Below are 20,187 nucleotides of genomic sequence, written 5' to 3' on the forward strand. Positions count from 1 at the left end.
TAGCTAAGTCAGACTTAACTTTTGCAAACAAAACAAAAAACACCTTGGTGCTCACAATAGGTACCAATATTATGGTACTTTTATTTCACTACACACACGTCTAATGACAGAAAAGTGGTTACTAATGCTCCGAAATAAGGAAATTTAGGAGCATTTTATATGCTTTCCTATTTATAATACTTTGATTAAATAAAAACATGTTTCTATGATGTACAGCTAAAAAGTGGTCTATACAATTATGTCAGAACTTGCATTTTGAGTAATTAAAAAAAGTAAAAAACCTTTTAAAATTCAATCTCTATACCATTGCAATTCGTAACCATTTTAATTTTTAAGTACAATTTGAGCAATCAGCGGCCTTTTAAAATTCAATCTTTCTTTACCATTGCGATTCGCAACCATTTATTTATTCATATAGCTCTTCATTGGATAAAGTTTGAATTCGTGTATGGGAAACAAGAACACTGTGAAGTAACACCACAACAAATCTGCAATGTGACGTTGGCACAAAGTTGACTCTAATACCACTCCTAACAAGACTACAGGTTAGTAAAGCAGGTTAAATAAGTTATCGCCTAATTTTTTTATAATAAGTCGTATTTTTGGCAAAATGGAGTTGTAAGTGTTGTGGCGATATATTATTTTATAGCCCGTGCCTTCTATTTTAATTTATTTATTTATTCAAAACTATGGTGTCATTCACCTCGAGTGAGATCACTCTCTCGTATCATGTCGATTAGACTATCGTTAAACGTCACAATGGTCTTTTGTAAAGAGAGGTTTTGTGGACGATGCAAACGGATGTTTAATTGTAGTCTGTGGCATTCACTCAGATGGTTAACATCTCTCCATAAACTCTCCGTGTGCGTCAAGATTTGAACACAACTTCTTAGTTTAGAGCGAGTACAATTCTCGCTAATTATTACTGGATAATGGAGTTTGTTCTACTCCTAGTTCTCTTGTTAGTTTTAATATAAAGTTTTATACCGAATGAAGAAGATGTAGTAAGTAATAAATATAACTTAATTTAACAGTAAATTGGGTTTTGATTGTCTTCATGTTTGTGTGATAATACTCGTGCTTGGCTGATTCTAAAAGCCTAAATAAGTCCCTGGTTGAACCTCTAGTTCTATGAAGAACTTTATATTAGCGCCCTTACTCAAGCCAAATCTACGATGAAGAGCCGAGGAACAGAAGTACCAATCAGAGAGACTAGCCGAGACGAGTGAACCAAGACGCATCTACCAAGCCGTGTGATTATTCCCTGGTACCTGCCTCGCCGGTTAATATATTTAGCGAGTCCTATTCCCAAAGTTCTTTATTAGAAATGGTGGAGAAAGCCAAGGCGTTTTGATATTTTTATATCAATGTTATTTTAAAGATCACACTTACAAGAGACAATTTTTACCCAATATATTAATACATCTTGTTCATCGCCGGCCGAAGACGTCAGCGGAGTTTCTGAGTGATGCTACGGGCTACCCTTACCATTTTTTGTTTCAAATTTTATTTTGGTAAGTTAAAATGATGGTGGTAAGTTTTGTTTTGGTGGCATCAACATATATTGTATGTTTTATCTATAGTCTAGGCACGTAGTAGGCCTATTTCATTTCAAAATTTGGCGAGTTGAGTAATTTTGCGCTAAACATGGGCGTTGGCTGCCAATCGATACCAGCTGTGTATGTGACGGGTTTGCATTTATGTGTAATCAATGGAGTGTACAATTGTATTCATTGAATTGAAGCTTGCTTTCTTTGGTCAGTCCTAATAAGCTTAGCTTTGTATTGTGTTTGATTGTTCATTCAGCCGTCATAAACTGTGGCGTGGCATGTATTTAAAATTCGCGCACAGTATACTCATTCAATTGAATTGGCTTTCTTTGTCAGTCAACCGGGTTCATTGATGGTCATCATTTTTGTAGTATGTACTATGATTGCTAATATGAATTATTTGGTCAGTGAATTAATGGCATGTAAATAGATAGTGGAAACTTGTATATAGGTTATTTGAAAAACTTTGTTGATGTGAATTAATAAGTTGACTTTGAAAATATTCTAAATAATTTTGCTTTATTAAAGCGAGTCAATTTATCAACTTATTTTGATGACAAATATTGTAATGGATTTAATTTTTGTAAACATCCATGGCTTCTGGTGATGATGAAATTAAATTACAAGAAACGTTTAATGATAGCTCTGAAGAAATTTCTAATACATCTGATAGTAGTTCTGATGATGAAATATTAGATTTTGATTTAAACATGGCTACTAAGTACGACATGTACGATTTAAAATCAAATATTCAGGAGATCCTGAAGATGATTTAGATTCTTTTATTACCAAATTTTCAAATTATGCTGCACTTCGAGATTATACTGCGCCAAAAGCAGCATTGGCTCTGACAATTAAAATTGAGGGCAATGCTAGCGTCTTTCTTGAGTCAATACCCGAAAGCGATAAGGATACGGTTGATAAGATTAAGGCTCTTCTTAAGGAGAATTTTGAGGGTGATTCGTGGCGTTGGGGAATTGAATCAAAATTGCTGTCGCGTAAACAACTCACCAATGAAACTTTGGACGTGTACGCGTCAGATATTATGCGCTGGTGCAGACAAGTTGGTAAAACAGATTCCGAGCAAATGTCAATTTTTGTCAGAGGTCTATTGCCTCCTTTGCGTGGATTTGTGTTTTCCAAAGAACCTAAGACATTCCGTAATGCCTTAGACGCGGCACGATTAGGTATCGCAGTGCAGCAAACCGCCGAAAGTGACACATCTAGTACTAAAACTGTAGAAAACTCTAGTAATTCAGTGGATGAAGTAAATGTAACATTGGATTCTGTAGCAAACATGGTTTCTAAAATAAGTACTAGACTGGGGAAGTTAGAAAGTGACAAAGATAGTAAAAAGGTTTCCTTCCTCATATCAAGATCATGTGCCCATCAATAGGTCTGCCAAACGAAACATAACATGTTATAGATGTGGACGTATAGGCCATGGGTGGAGAAAATGTTATGCAAAACAGGGAATTGACGGTAAACCTTTAAACTAATGTACCCATCTGCGAAGGATCGTAAGAAAAACAAGCATGTTCAAAAACATGCAGGTGGGAGTGAGTATATTCGTAAGAATGAACATGTATTTGCCAATTGTGACAAAAAGGGAGGACATAGCCCTTTACCACCTTTTGGACAGAGTGATATGAACAATTCCGATTTATTTGTTGAAATTAATTTGTCTGATTCAAATACCATTTCGGCTTCCATAAATTGTAATCCAGTTGAATGTTTGGTTGACACAGGTGCTTCAATTAATCTAATAAACCATGATTGGTTGTATTCAAACCTGCATTCTGTTCATCATATGATACAAAAACCTCGTATTAAATCTGCTCGAGTAGCAAATGGTAGTGATTTAGAGGTAACAGGATTTATTGTTTTGGTCATATCTGTCAATGGTGTACTTTTTCCGGTGCCTTTGAATATTGCACGCAATCTTAGTTCTTGCATCATTTTAGGCAAGAAGTTTTTGAAGAAACATTGTGCCATTATTGATTGTGGTGATAGTAAGTTGAAGCTCAAAAAGCGTAGTCAGATTAGAGTGCTAGAGAAACAAGAAATTCCTCCTCACACTCAGTCTGTAGTTTGTGCAAAGATAAACAATAGGCTACCAGTACAAACCATTGGTCTCTGTCAAGGTGGTAGGCGTGTTACTGCCCTGGGAATTTTAGTTGCCAATACGGTGTCAAGTGTAATTGATCTAAAACTACAGCCAAAGAAATGTTCATTTGGTCAGAAAGAAGTGAAATACTTAGGTCATATAGTGAGTGAAAATGGTGTTGCGACAGATCCCGACAAAGTCAAAATTGTAAAGGAGTATCCCCCACCTACCAAGGTCTCTGAGGTCAGGTCATTTTTGGGTTTTGTAGGGTACTACAGAAAATACATCAAAGATTTTTGTAAGATTGCAGAACCCCTCACCAATTTAACAAGAAAAGAAGTGCACTTCGTTTGGGATGAATGTTTGGTTGACACAGGTGCTTCAATTAATCTAATAAACCATGATTGGTTGTATTCAAACCTGCATTCTGTTCATCATATGATACAAAAACCTCGTATTAAATCTGCTCGAGTAGCAAATGGTAGTGATTTAGAGGTAACAGGATTTATTGTTTTGGTCATATCTGTCAATGGTGTACTTTTTCCGGTGCCTTTGAATATTGCACGCAATCTTAGTTCTTGCATCATTTTAGGCAAGAAGTTTTTGAAGAAACATTGTGCCATTATTGATTGTGGTGATAGTAAGTTGAAGCGCAAAAAGCGTAGTCAGATTAGAGTGCTAGAGAAACAAGAAATTCCTCCTCACACTCAGTCTGTAGTTTGTGCAAAGATAAACAATAGGCTACCAGTACAAACCATTGGTCTCTGTCAAGGTGGTAGGCGTGTTACTGCCCTGGGAATTTTAGTTGCCAATACGGTGTCAAGTGTAATTGATCAATGTGCTCATTTAGTTGTAATGAATACAACTGATGAACCAATCATTTTGTATCCTAGGACTAAATTAGGCACTTTTACACTGATTGAATCTGAGAAAATAGTTCCATTTCCTAACTTGAAGGAAGAATTTGTCAATGAAATTCATTCATCGCCAATAGATAGTAAGGAGGATGATCCTAGGCTTCAAGAAGTACTTTCTAAAGTCTCTGTAAACACTGATCATTTGTCATCTTCAGAAATGTCAGAAATTACTAATTTGTTCAATGAATACATTGATATATTTAAAGTGGAAGGAGGTCCGCATGGAGATTATTCTGGTGTAAAACATGAAATAAAAACAAATGGACATCCACCAATTAGATCTCGACCATATAGATATACTCCACATATTCAAGCGGAAATCAAGAAACAAGTCAATGAAATGTTAGATCAAGGAATTATTAAAGAGTCAACTAGTCCATGGTGTTTTCCTGTATGTATGGTACCCAAGGCTGGTTCTCCAGGTTCTTACAGATTTGCGATAAATTTCAAGAAATTGAATGATATTTGTCCACGTGACAATTTTCCTTTGCCAAACATTAACGACGCACTAGATAGCTTAGGCGCTGCCAAACCCAAATACTTCTCAACTTTAGACCTTGCTTCAGGTTATTGGCAAATAGGCTTAGAAGAGAGTTCAAAACCCTCACCGCTTTTGTGACACAAGATGGTCTATTTGAATTCCAAAGAATGCCATTTGGCCTTCATAATGCTCCTGCGACATTTCAACGCGCAATGCAAGAAGTTTTGAGAGGTCTTAACTGGCAGTTTGTTCTATGTTATCTGGATGACGTCATCATTTTCAGTAATTCATTTTCTGAGCATTTATGTCATCTAAAACAAGTGTTTGACCGTTTTCGTCAAGCTGGTCTAAAACTACAGCCAAAGAAATGTTCATTTGGTCAGAAAGAAGTGAAATACTTAGGTCATATAGTGAGTGAAAATGGTGTTGCGACAGATCCCGACAAAGTCAAAATTGTAAAGGCGTATCCCCGTCCTACGAAGATCTCTGAGGTCAGGTCATTTTTGGGTTTTGTAGGGTACTACAGAAAATACATCAAAGATTTTTGTAAGATTGCAGAACCCTCACCAATTTAACAAGAAAAGAAGTGCACTTCGTTTGGGATGAAAAGTGCAAAACTGCTTTTGAAACACTCAAACAAAAGTTGCAAGAACCACCAATTTTGGCCTATCCTAGATTTGATGGCACGGAATTCATTTTACAAACCGATGCCAGTGGGGTAGGGTTAGGATTCATTTTGGCTCAGAATCAGGATGGTAAAGAACGAGTCATATCTTATGGTGGTAGAGCTTTGCACAAAGGTGAGAAGAATTACACGACCACAGAATTAGAGGCCTTGGCAGTTGTTGAAGGAGTCAAAAAATATGCCATATCTACAACATGGTGTAAAATTTACAGTAGTCACAGATCATTGTGCACTGAAATGGCTTTTCAGCAAGAAACAAACAATTGGTCATTTAGCTAGGTGGGCAATTAAACTTCAAGCATATACATTTGATGTAGTACATGTCAGGGGACGCAATAATGGTAACGCTGATGCACTTAGTAGGTTAAACTATGACTCTCTAAACACCTGTGTCGATTGTAACCATTGTAAGTCTGATTCACAAAATTCTGAAGAATTAAACAATGTATGGATAGGTTCAGACTTAGACAAGATTTCGGAGGACGTTTTGTCTGAGCTGCCTGATGACAATGTAGATAGTGATGTTAGAAGTGACACAAAACCTGAAGTGAATGTTGTCAAAAAATATACGTTATCAATATGGTAAACGTGTTGGGAATGACAAAAGGTGGAAAACAAAGATGTACCGACTCTTCCAGCTGAAATCACTTTACAAGGGTTTAAAGAAGCATTCCTGACCGATAATTTTGCTAGTTCTATGTTGAATTTTCTAGAGCACGACAAATTGCCAGATGATGCTCTGAAAGCTAGAAATCTGTTGTTGCAGGCTGATCAATATTATGTGCATGAAGGATTATTATATCACATTTGGCATACTCCAGCAAAGAGGCACATGCCAGAAAGGAATACTTATCAGTTGTATGTTCCAATCACTTTTGTTGATACAGTTCTGAACAACTGCCATGATCACGTGTTAGCTGCACATTTTGGATTTCAAAGAACTTACAGCAAAATTCGTCAGCGGTACTTCTGGAAAGGGATGTATCGTGATGTAGATAACTGGGTTAGATCTTGCATATCCTGTTCTCAACGCAAAACGCATAGGCACAAAGTTATCGCCCCAATGCAAATCATGAAAGTACCAGGTGCTTTCCAACGCGTTAGTGTTGATATTTTAGGACCTTTACCAATTACAACCTCTGGCAACCGTTATGTTCTTTGCTTTACGGATCACTGCACCAGGTGGCCCATTTTGGTACCTTTGAAAGTAACAAATGCTTCAACAATAGCAAGAGCATTTTTCGATAATGTCATATGTGTCCACGGTTGTCCAGAAACGTTATTAAGCGATAGAGGAACAAATTTTCTAAGCAAGATCGTTTTGGAAGTGTGTCGAATCATGCGAACACAGAAATTGAATACCTCAAGTTATCACCCACAATGCAACGCGATACAAGAGCGGTACAATGCTGTAATTTTAGACACCATTTCACACTATGTAAATGAATTCCATACTGATTGGGATCAATATATCACAGCCATACAGTTTGCATACCGTACAACTCCTGCTGAAAACTCCGTTGGATTCAGTCCGTTCTTTCTCTTGTATGGTAGAGAAGCGAGACTTCCTTTAGATGTAACGCTCACGTCAGACTGCAATTATGCAGAACAGAATCTCAGAGAGCACATTCATCATCTAATCTCTCAATTAGAAATTGTAAGGAAGATCTCACAACGTCACGCAGAGCAAAATCAAAACAAGATGAAAGAACGTTTCGATGAGAGTGCAACGGAAGTTCCTTATCAAGTTGGAGACTCAGTATGGATATATATTCCTGCATTGCAGCAAGGACTTTCACGCAAACTTCAGAAATTCTGGTCGGGTCCATACCTGCTTGTTGAACAAACAGGTCCAGTCAATTTCCGTGTACGTAATCTAGAAAACAACAAATTGATTACTACACCAATTCACGTCAATCGTATGAAATTTGCATATGATAGGTATGTCCGACCAAGCAATGATACTGAACCAACCGATTTAGAACAAAGAGATCCAATTCCAGGACTTGTTCTAGACGATTGTCCTGAGGACTCGTTTCTTCCTCTTTTGGCCACACAAGAATCTGAGAAAACAAAGGTTCTAATCATTCCAGGTCTGCCACCAGTTCAGGATAAAACTCCTGAATACGTGATTGAGCATATTATCAGAGGACGCTATAGAAATGGGCGTCTAGAATATCTCATAAAGTGGCGGGATTTTCCAAAATCAAGAAACACTTGGGAACCAGAGACAAACTTGAACGCAGCTGCTCTTGAGTCTCTGAAGACCAATCCTGTCAAAATTACTGGTAAACTGTAAAGGCCAGACTATGGAATCAGTATCATTGTTAGATCAGTTGTAAGCAACTCGATCAAAAGGCTGTGTGAAAAAAAAAAAAAAAATGATGTCTTGATAAATGTGAAATGAGGCATAATAATTATTAGGTGATTTGTAATTATCAAAGAATACTTCTAAAGATTTGTGTGCATTTACAAATTTATGAATGACTAATATAAAAGTCAAGGACGTCAAAATGAAAACAAATATATTTGGCATTTGATAAATGTAGAAAGTTATATGTTGAATTGATTTTGAATTGTAATTTGAAAGTTTGTCACAATTGTACTATTTGTAATTGTGTGGAATTGGAATATCACAAAATAATGTATTTTGAATTATAATGACAATGAACCCGAATGTATATTTGGTTGGCGCGTATGTTGTGGATTTGTACATTATTGGAACAAAATTGTTTGTAGGTAATAAAGTAATGAAACATTTAAGAAATTAAGAAATGTAGAATTGTAATGTTGATGCCACCATCATTTTATTTTGATTCAATTAAAGTAAGGTATATTATTGTATTTCGCGAAATGTACTACAGCGTGTTACAATGTATTGCGATATTGAAGGAAATCAGTTAGAGAAAATCCTCAAAAGAAACATTCCCATCTCGATGTAATCATTTTGGAACCCCGGAGAAGAGTTTTGCCTAAGTACGTGAAAGGGTATGTAAGGGATGTTTGTGTAATGTAAATAAAATTTAGTCATTGATTTTTCCGTGAAACCGAAATTACCTGAAAATTAGGCCTTTAACAATTGTAAATTTTCGGGTCAATTCGGTATCAGGAGTTCCACAGATGCTGATACGACGATGCATTGATGAATTACATTTCGTAACAAGGAATCGTCACACAACGAGGATACACTGACGAGGATAAGAGGATTTATATCGCATGGATTTACCTTCATAAAATTTTGTTTAATAATCAATGAATTATAAAAATGTCCTGAATTGTTATCAGAGACAGTCAAATAATGATTGTATAAACATAAATGAAATTTGCAATTCAATTATGAACTGGAAAGTAGAACAAATTTGGTGTTCAATAAATTTACTTTTGTCAGGCGCCAAAACTTTTAGGGAGGGCGTATGTTGTGGCGATATATTATTTTATAGCCCGTGCCTTCTATTTTAATTTATTTATTTATTCAAAACTATGGTGTCATTCACCTCGAGTGAGATCACTCTCTCGTATCATGTCGATTAGACTATCGTTAAACGTCACAATGGTCTTTTGTAAAGAGAGGTTTTGTGGACGATGCAAACGGATGTTTAATTGTAGTCTGTGGCATTTACTCAGATGGTTAACATCTCTCCATAAACTCTCCGTGTGCGTCAAGATTTGAACACAACTTCTTAGTTTAGAGCGAGTACAATTCTCGCTAATTATTACTGGATAATGGAGTTTGTTCTACTCCTAGTTCTCTTGTTAGTTTTAATATAAAGTTTTATACCGAATGAAGAAGATGTAGTAAGTAATAAATATAACTTAATTTAACAGTAAATTGGGTTTTGATTGTCTTCATGTTTGTGTGATAATACTCGTGCTTGGCTGATTCTAAAAGCCTAAATAAGTCCCTGGTTGAACCTCTAGTTCTATGAAGAACTTTATATTAGCGCCCTTACTCAAGCCAAATCTACGATGAAGAGCCGAGGAACAGAAGTACCAATCAGAGAGACTAGCCGAGACGAGTGAACCAAGACGCATCTACCAAGCCGTGTGATTATTCCCTGGTACCTGCCTCGCCGGTTAAAATATTTAGCGAGTCCTATTCCCAAAGTTCTTTATTAGATAAGCAGTTTTAATGTTGCTGAGGATCAGAAAATATAATGTAAACTTTTTAAAAAACCAAATTCAAAAATTTTACATACTTTTTAGGGGGGTAACTTCAACTTTGGTATCATCACTGATCCAAGCTGCAGAAATGCCTTTAGAAGTCCATCAGTGTTTTTATTCGTTTTACCCAACTGCCTATTCATTTCAATTAAAAAACAGACTTATAATGAATATTAATGTACAATTTATATTTTAACATATAATATTCAAACTGGTTCTAAATTACAAAATAAGCTGTTCTTTAGCTATCTACAGTATTTGATGAGTGGTGAGAATTGGGAGTTCGATTTAGAGTTAATTAAATCAAAGAATAATTCATATAAACTAACAAACAAAATGTTTGCAACTGTGACGGAATTATCCATGATGGTGACAAGTAAATATCGAGTTATCAGTAACGAAAGTGCAATAACCTTGAGACAATTTTTAATTAAAAATTATTGCTCATTTCACAGCATCCCAATGTGTCGCATGTCTCCACTTTGAGCATGAGAAAAAAAAAAATGAGAGAGCGAACCAACCTACACCATCGAGACTCTGCAAAACCTCGTCAAGGGATCCCTAAGAAGATCCAGATGGAGACTCCACAACTCTTCAGCCAGTTTGTCTACACCCTCCACAAACGTAACAACAAGTCCATCCATGAGCTGTATGTATGAAAGAGCCATCACATGCCCATTGTACTACGAGAGTTGCCAGAATAATGAGCCCAAGGTTAACCTGATCAAGTAAGTTTAAAAGTCAACTTTACAGTTCAAGGTCAAACTGTTAAGATAATCGCATCTAAAACTGATAGAGCCATCAGTTGAAAGGTGAAACTAATAAGATAGAAGCTTGTTACAATAATCTCATCAAGAGCAATCAAATGCCCATTATACAATGAGAGTGGCCAGAATAATGAACATGATAAAGTTGAGGATGTCAAGAAATTAGTAACTATATTTTCAGTAGTATATGCAAGGACAAAGTTCCAAAACCATGTACAATCATAGACTGATCTGTGCATGTGTTGGGTACTAATAACTCATTCTTTACAAGGTGAAATCAAATTTTGATCAATATGTTTGTGAAATATAGGTTTTAAACCATATGTCATTAGGAGTGAGACCATTGGGCATATACTGTCAGCTTGATAGGTTTACACTGGAAAATTGAGTTGTTAACAATTTACTTAAATAGAAACAAAATATAGAGAATTAAATTTTACTCTCTTTTCCTCTATAAAGTCTATGGTACTTTAGTCCATAGGAAATACTTTAGAAGTAAATGTACCACAAGTGCAAAATTGCATACGCATTATACTTTTCTTATATTCCTGATACAGGACCTTTGTTACGATACCCTTGTCCAGTGCGGTACCTAGTAATCCTTCCGTACCATCAACACCGCCATCATCAGTGGTAAGGTCATCAAGCCAGTCGTCGACTTTGTCATTTACACCATGGCCATGCGTGACTACATGTATCCAATTGTGACACTGTTTCAAAAGAGTCTACGTATTGCCTTCTACATCTACATCCAGTCAACTTTTACCACTTAACATCATGATCAACAACTACTGGAACAAAAATGAGGAATTATTCAGGATGGAGCGCACAGTAAGGAAGTATAAGTAAAAAATCATTTATTTTTAATACAGGTATAATTGTACCAGCAGACATAATGCTGTTAGAAGTCACCTCTGAAGGACTAGTGCCTTGACAATATGGAGTGTATATTACAAAGTGTGTATAAGCATGTTTGTATCGTTCATTAGCATTACCGGTTCACATTAAGGTATAATAGAACATTCAGTTTTTAATGAGCCCTGATAGAGCCAAAAACAAAAATGTTTCATTGTCCATAAATCACTTTCAAGCTGTAGTGTCCGTCATATTCAAAACAAAACAAAACAAAAAAAAACATTTTAAAACCTTTTTTACAATTTCCAAAATTTTAAATAATGACTTAAAAGTCATTATTATTATTTTTAAATAATGACTTAAAAGTCATTATTCTTTTGTATACACCTAGTAAAAACTTTTTTCCAAATTTTTCAGATTAGAATCAGTTGGATAAGAACAATCAAAAAATTCAAACAAAGGGAAAGATATAATTGATACCAATAACAAAATGTGTATTTTGGAAAGTGGAATTATCAACTATTAATGGCCACTATCTTCATAGACTTGCCAAAAAAAAAAAAAAATCCCCAGAAGGCCACAACAATTTTTTTGTTTGTGAAGCATACATGAATATTTTTCAGTATTATGAGCAAGATTTTTAACACAAATTTCCACATACATAAATGCCAGCTGGTAATAACAATAACTGACCATCCAGGATTTGAACCTAAGACCTTCAGATCACTGTACCGATGCTCTACCAAGAGAGCTAATAAGTTAGATGGAGAAGAGCAATGATGTTATTATCTATAAGCCTTCAGTTCAATACCCATCCTCTAACATCTTATCCAAGAAGCTTACATGTATATCATTCAATAATCAAGTATAAGTATAAAATATGACCACTTGATAACAATTAATCTAAGGTAAATTTGGGTTATTTTGCCACTGTTATAGCATGATATTACTATTTAGCTGTCATTCAGACCTTTAATCTAAGGTAAATTTGGGTTATTTTGCCACTGTTATAGCATGATATTACTATTTAGCTGTCATTCAGACCTTTTTCCAGTAACCAAAAGATATCAGATACCTAACGGCAACCAATGAGTGGTTTATCATGAACAAGCCTGCAAACACAATTAAAATTATAATTAGCACGTCTGGATCATTCTAGGCTGTAAATATAAGTTTTACTCCTTTTCTTTATAAGGGATGTGTAACCTAGCATCTTGACTCGTAATCCAAAGATCCAGGGTTTCAATCACGATGCTGCCGGGATTCAATTAGAAAATGTACAATAAAGCAATATGACTGATCATCATACACTCTATTGTACATTCGATAATTGGTCCGTTTCCTTCACACAACAACAGTCCAAATGAACTTGAGTAACCTGGATTGGTTATTGCAAAAGATGCAACAGAGCCTCAAAGAAATGGGAGAAGACTTCAAATAAAAAAGAAAATAGCAGGAGTTTTCCTGAAGTTCTTCATGATTTTTATTTCCTACCCTCTAAGAATATAGTACATCATGATATACAAAATTTTAAATTTCAAAAATTATTAATATCGATATATATAAATTTTATTAATATCAAATTAATTGCAAATTAATGAATTGGAGCAAAATTACTTGACAGAGCAAAATAACCCAAGTTTGCCCTACAAATGTTTATTATTGTTTAAAATTATTAATTAAGACTACTTGTTTATTTCGCTTACCAGGAGCGCTTATTGTTGTTATTGTGTCAATCAAACAACTTGCAATCCTATTTTTCAGTTGAGTGTTTCCATTTTTGTTTCGCCTGATAAAGTAAGAGACTATGTAATCACTTTTTCGTATAGCTGAATGTATATATGTGTGGCTGTATGTGTGTGTGGTTGTATATGTGACATTTTTGGTTAATGTTTTGGTTATCTTCGGACGATTTATTTGGGACCGCTGTGCCTATTTTTTACTTTTGCTACCCAAAGTAACCACTACCACCGATTTACGAACCTGTTCTGTCACATGACATCGCCAGCTCGTCATGTGACAACCCAGATCAATAAAACCAATTCCATCAGTTTGAAAAAGACAGTCGTTGCGTCCGAAGCCCACATAAGTGAACAACTTTAGTTGTGTGTTATGGTTTAAACTCTACCAAAAAGTAATCACAAAAGCAGGTGGTCGTAAAAGCAGGCAAGACTCATGATTCGAGAACCGTCTTGTTCCATATTGTGTTTCCTGTCTTATATTGTCTATAATTAAAACAATCAAATTATTCACTCCAGCAGTTAAGAGCTGTTAAGATATGGGAAGCAAAAACGTACAACAATACCCCATAAGATAGTATATGCTTCCAGTTATAGTTGCCACTATATAACCATGTTTTTGTGCACCATCTAAAACGTTTTTGGTGATAGATCTTTCTTATCCCTACTTTTGATTTATTCACTATTTTATACCTATTTGATTTAAAGACCTTTCTTATCCCTATTTTAGATTTATTTACTTTTTTTATACCTATTTGATTAAGAGATCTTTCTTTTCCCTATTTTTGATTTAGTCACTTTTTCATACCTAGAAGTAAAGACTTTTGTTATACCTATTTTTGATTTATTCACTTGTTCATACCTATTTTTGATTTAGAGACCTTTCGTACCTTATCCCTATTTTAGATTTATTCACTATGTTATACCTATTTGATTTAAAGACCTTTCTTATCCCTATTTTAGAATTATTCACTTTCTATACCTATTTGATTTAGAGACCTTTGTATTTTTGATTTATTGACTCTTTTATACCCATTTTTGATTTAGAGATCTTTCTTATCCCTATTTTTGATTTAGTTATTTTTTCATATACCTAGATTTAGAGACCTTTGTTATACCATTTTTTGTTTTATTTACTTTTTCATACCTATTTTTGATTTAGAGACCTTTCTTATCCCTATTTTTGATTTTTCCTCTTTTTTATACTTATTTGATTTAGAGACCTTTCTTATCCTTATTTTAGATTTATTCACTATTTTATACCTATTTGATTTAAAGACCTTTGTTATACCTATTTTAGATTTATTCACTTTTTTATACCTATTTTTGATTTAGAGACCTTTGTTATACCTACATGTACTTTTGATTTATTCACTTTTTTATACCTATTTTTGATTTAGAGACCTTTGTTAGCTCTATTTTTGATTTATTCACTTTTTTATACCTATTTTTAATTCAGAGACCTTTGTTATACCTATTTTTGATTTAGAGATCTTTCTTATCCCTATTTTTGATTCATTCACTTTGTTATACCTATTTTTTATTTAGAGACCTTTGCCATCCCTATTTTTGATTTATTTACCTTTTTATACACTTTTTACCTTTGTTATGCCTATTTTTGTTTTATTCACTTTTTTATACCTATTTTTTATTTACAGACCTTAATGTTAACCCTATTTCCGATTAATTCACATTTTATACCTATTTTGATTTAGACCTTTTGTTATCCCTATTTTGATTTATTCACATTTTTATACCTTATTTGATTTAAAGACCTTTCTTTTCCCTATTTTTGATTTATTCACTATTTTATACCCATTTGATTTAAAGACCTTTCTTATCCCTATTTTTGATTTATTCACTATTTTATACCTATTTGATTTAAAGACCTTTCTTATCCCTATTTTAGATTTATTCACTTTCTATACCTATTTGATTTAGAGAACTTTGTATTTTTGATTTATTGACTCTTTTATACCCATTTTTGATTTAGAGATCTTTCTTATCCCTATTTTTGATTTAGTTATTTTTTCATATACCTAGATTTAGAGACCTTTGTTATACCATTTTTTGATTTATTAACTTTTTCATACCTATTTTTGATTTAGAGACCTTTCTTATCCCTATTTTTGATTTATCCTCTTTTTTATACTTATTTGATTTAGAGACCTTTCTTATCCCTATTTTAGATTTATTCACTATTTTATACCTATTTGATTTAAAGACCTTTGTTATACATATTTTAGCTTTATTCACTTTTTTATACCTATTTTTGATTTAGAGATCTTTATTATACCTATTTTTAAATTATTCACTTTTTTATACCTATTTTTGACTTGGAGACCTTTGTTAACCTATTTTTTGATTATTCATTTTTTTTTCACACCTATTTCTTATTTAAAGCCCTTTGTTAGCTCTATTTTTGACTTATTCACTTTTTTATACATATTTTTGATTTAGAGATCTTTCTTATTCCTATTTTTGATTTAGTCACTTTCTGATACCTAGATTTAGAGACCTTTGTTATACCTATTTTTGATTTATTCACTTTGTTATACCTATTTTTGATTTGGAGACCTTTGCCATCCCTATTTTTGATTTATTCACCTTTTTATACCCTTTTTACCTTTGTTATACCTATTTGTTTTATTCACTTTTTTTTATACCTATTTTTGATTTACAGACCTTAATGTTAACCCTATTTCTGATTTATTCACTGTTTATACCTATTTTGATTTAGACCTTTTGTTATCCCTATTTTGATTTATTCACTTTTTTATACCTTATTTGATTTAGAGATCTTTCTTATCCCTATTTTGATTTATTCACTTTTTATACCTATTTTGATTTAGACCTTTTGTTATCCGTTTTGATTTATTCACTTTTTTATACCTTATTTGATTTAGAGACCTTTCTTATCCCTATCTTTGATTTATTCACATTTTTATACCTATTTGATTTAGAGACCTTTCTTATCCCTATTTTGATTTATTCACTTTTTTATACCTTATTTGATTTAAAGACCTTTCTTATCCCTATTTTAGATTTATTTACTTTTTTATACCTTATTTGATTTAGAGATCTTTCTTATCCCTACTTTTGATTTATTCACTATTTTATACCTATTTGATTTAAAGACCTTTCTTATCCCTATTTTAGATTTATTTACTTTTTTATACCTATTTGATTTAGAGATCTTTCTTTCCCTATTTTTGATTTAGTCACTTTTTCATACCTAGAAGTAGAGACTTTTGTTATACCTATTTTTGATTTATTCACTTGTTCATACCTATTTTTGATTTAGAGACCTTTCGTACCTTATCCCTATTTTAGATTTATTCACTATGTTATACCTATTTGATTTAAAGACCTTTGTTATACCTATTTTAGATTTATTCACTTTCTATACCTATTTGATTTAGAGACCTTTGTATTTTTGATTTATTGACTCTTTTATACCCATTTTTGATTTAGAGATCTTTCTTATCCCTATTTTTGATTTAGTTATTTTTTCATATACCTAGATTTAGAGACCTTTGTTATACTATTTTTTGATTTATTCACTTTTTCATACCTATTTTTGATTTAGAGACCTTTCTTATCATTATTTTTGATTTTTCCTCTTTTTTATACTTATTTGATTTAGAGACCTTTCTTATCCCTATTTTAGATTTATTCACTATTTTATACCTATTTGATTTAAAGACCTTTGTTATACCTATTTTAGATTTATTCACTTTTTTATACCTATTTTTGATTTAGAGACCTTTGTTAGCTCTATTTTTGATTTATTCACTTTTTTATAGCTATTTTTAATTCAGAGATCTTTGTTATACCTGTTTTTGATTTAGAGATCTTTCTTATCCCTATTTTTGATTCATTCACTTTTTTATACCTTTTTTATACCTATTTTTGATTTAGAGACCTTTGCCATCCCTATTTTTGATTTATTTACCTTTTATACACTTTTTACCTTTGTTATGCCTATTTTTGTTTTATTCACTTTTTTATACCTATTTTTTATTTACAGACCTTAATGTTAACCCTATTTCCGATTTATTCACATTTTATACCTATTTTGATTTAGACCTTTTGTTATCCCTATTTTGATTTATTCACATTTTTATACCTTATTTGATTTAAAGACCTTTCTTATCCCTATTTTTGATTTATTCACTATTTTATACCTATTTGATTTTAAAGACCTTTCTTATCCCTATTTTAGATTTATTTACTTTTTTATACCTATTTGATTTAGAGATCTTTCTTATCCCTATTTTTGATTTAGTCAATTTTTCATACCTAGAAGTAGAGACTTTTGTTATCCGTTTTGATTTATTCACTTTTTTATACCTTATTTGATTTAGAGATCTTTCTTATCCCTACTTTTGATTTATTCACTATTTTATACCTATTTGATTTAAAGACCTTTCTTATCCCTATTTTAGATTTATTTCCTTTTTATATATATATATCTATTTGATTTAGAGATCTTTCTTATCCCTACTTTTGATATAATTACTTTTTTATACCTATTTTTGATTTAGAGACCTTTCTTATCCCTATTTTAGATTTATTCACTATTTTATACCTATTTGATTTAAAGACATTTGTTATACCTATTTTCGATTTATTCACTTTTTTTTTTATACCTATTCGATGTAGAGACCTTTGTTATACCTATTTTAGATTTATTCACTTTTGTATTTGATTTAGAGACCTTTGTATTTTTGATTTATTGATTCTTTTAAACCATGTATACCCATTTTTGATTTAGAGATCTTTCTTATCCCTATTTTTCATTTAGTCACTTTTTCATACCTAGATTTAGAGACCTTTGTTATACCTATTTTTGATTTATTCACTTTTTCATACCTATTTTTGATTTAGAGACCTTTCTTATCCCTATTTTTGATTTATCCTGTTTTTTTATACTTATTTGATTTAGAGACCTTTCTTATCCCTATTTTTTGATTTATTCACTTTTTTATACATATTGATTTAAAGACGTTTCTTATTCCTATTTTAGATTTATTCACCTTTTTATACCCATTTTTGATTTAGAGACCTTTGTTAACCCTATTTTTGATTTAGACCTTTGTTATCTCTATGTTTGATTTATTCACTTTTTTATACCTATTTTTGATTTAGAGACTTTTGTTATACCTATTTTTGATTTATTCACTTTTTTATACCTATTTTTAATTTAGAGACCTTTGTTAGCTCTATTTTTGATTTATTCACTTTTTATACCTATTTTCAATATTCAGAGACCTTTGTTATGCCTATTTTTGATTTATTGACTTTTTTGATTTATAGGTCTTTATTATCCCTATTTTTGATTTAGTCACTTTTTCATACCTAGATTTAGAGACCTTTGTTATACCTATTTTTGATTTAGAGACCTTTGTTATCTCTATTTTTAATTTAAGGCCGCTACAGACTCCGAGTATTCGACATATTTATTTAATGTAACATATCTATGTAATTTAATCTAGTCCCGTTCTATTTCCAGTAATGTTTAAGATCTAACAAATGTTTGGTGTCGTAAAATCGATAGTATGTTACGTATAATACCTGTTAGAAATTATCGATTTTATCATCATTTGACAATGCAGAACAACCACCTTTCTACAACCTGATTCTTATTTTGAGCAGCGAATAGGCTTCAAATTTCAGTATCATTATGAGTAACAGTTTGGCTGTCATTTTAACTTTCATTCTGAGAACCATGTACATTGTGGGCTAAAATTTGACTGCCAGTTTAGTGACATTTTCAGTACCACAAAAACAAGTTTTTTTAATGTTGCACAAACACCAAATGTTTTATACTCCACTGAAAAAGTATCCAAAAACACTTAAAATAAAATGCAATTTTGAAACACACTATACCTAAAATAAAAATTATAGCATTGGATATAAAGAAAATTTTGTTCTGTTTATTTTGATACCTCATCCCTTTGCACAGTATTTTTGTGAGGCCTGAGAGTATATCAGACACACAAAATTGCATTCTGAATACGAGCATGATATCAAATAATTCAGATTTTATGAAATTCGCTACATTTTTATGTTTTGAAAAAAATGTTTATAATCAACATGAAAGGACAAAATCTTCACATCATATACAGCTTTCCTTCCAAGCTATATATGTATACATATCATTAGATTTATACAATTTACTTCGAAGACTGCAATTTGCAAGTTTAAAAAAATCACAATTATTTGATATCGGAAGGACATTCCTCGTATTCAAAATGCAAATTGATGTGTATGTGCTCTCAGCTCCTACAAAAAAAAATATGTGAAAACATCGCTATCCGAGCCCTTAACCAAAATGTTTACCCAATTGTTAACCCTTGGCCTTTGATTTCTTTTGTTGATTTGTCTCAAATGCTTTGACCAAAGCCAGTAATACAGACTGAAGCTCACTTGACCATCAATCTTTCATATTGAGAGTCTGTACTATCCTTAGGGGTCATTTTGTTATATGCACGTATGCTTCTCATATCAAAACCACTCGAGCAATATAGGTCAAAACTTGAAAACATATTGTTTTAATGATATCCATCTATAAAGATAGAAAACACAATATCCTCAGCTTAGTTATGGAATGCTCTACCTGGTTCAATTACCTCCAACCAGAATCGGCTAAGCTTCAAGCGCGCCAACCCATCAGCGCTATGGCACTGATAACAGCTATTAATGCCTTGAATAGTTCAGACATTAAAAAATATCTGACCACCCCCTTTAAGGGATCTAAAATGAGCGTTTATTGCGTTTCGACAGTATTTTTTATGGGACATGAGAGCACCTCAGACCTATCGAATTGCATTCTGAATACGAAGCATGTCTTTCTGATATCAAATAATTTTCATTTTTTGAAAATCACAATATAATACAACTTTTATGACAAATTATAAGA

General features: G+C 32.6%; 1 long non-coding RNA gene across 1 annotated transcript; it reads left to right on the forward strand.

The window, feature by feature from the left end:
- The first annotated feature begins 425 nt into the window (after window positions 1–425).
- Window positions 426–11,634, forward strand: LOC140136576 (uncharacterized). Its single transcript, XR_011856695.1, has 3 exons — window positions 426–545; window positions 10,357–10,629; window positions 11,226–11,634. It is a non-coding gene; the product is annotated as an uncharacterized lncRNA (long non-coding RNA).
- Window positions 11,635–20,187: the final 8,553 nt, after the last annotated feature.

This window comes from Amphiura filiformis, chromosome 2, assembly GCF_039555335.1.
Source record: "Amphiura filiformis chromosome 2, Afil_fr2py, whole genome shotgun sequence".
In the NCBI taxonomy this organism is placed as follows: domain Eukaryota; kingdom Metazoa; phylum Echinodermata; class Ophiuroidea; order Amphilepidida; family Amphiuridae; genus Amphiura; species Amphiura filiformis.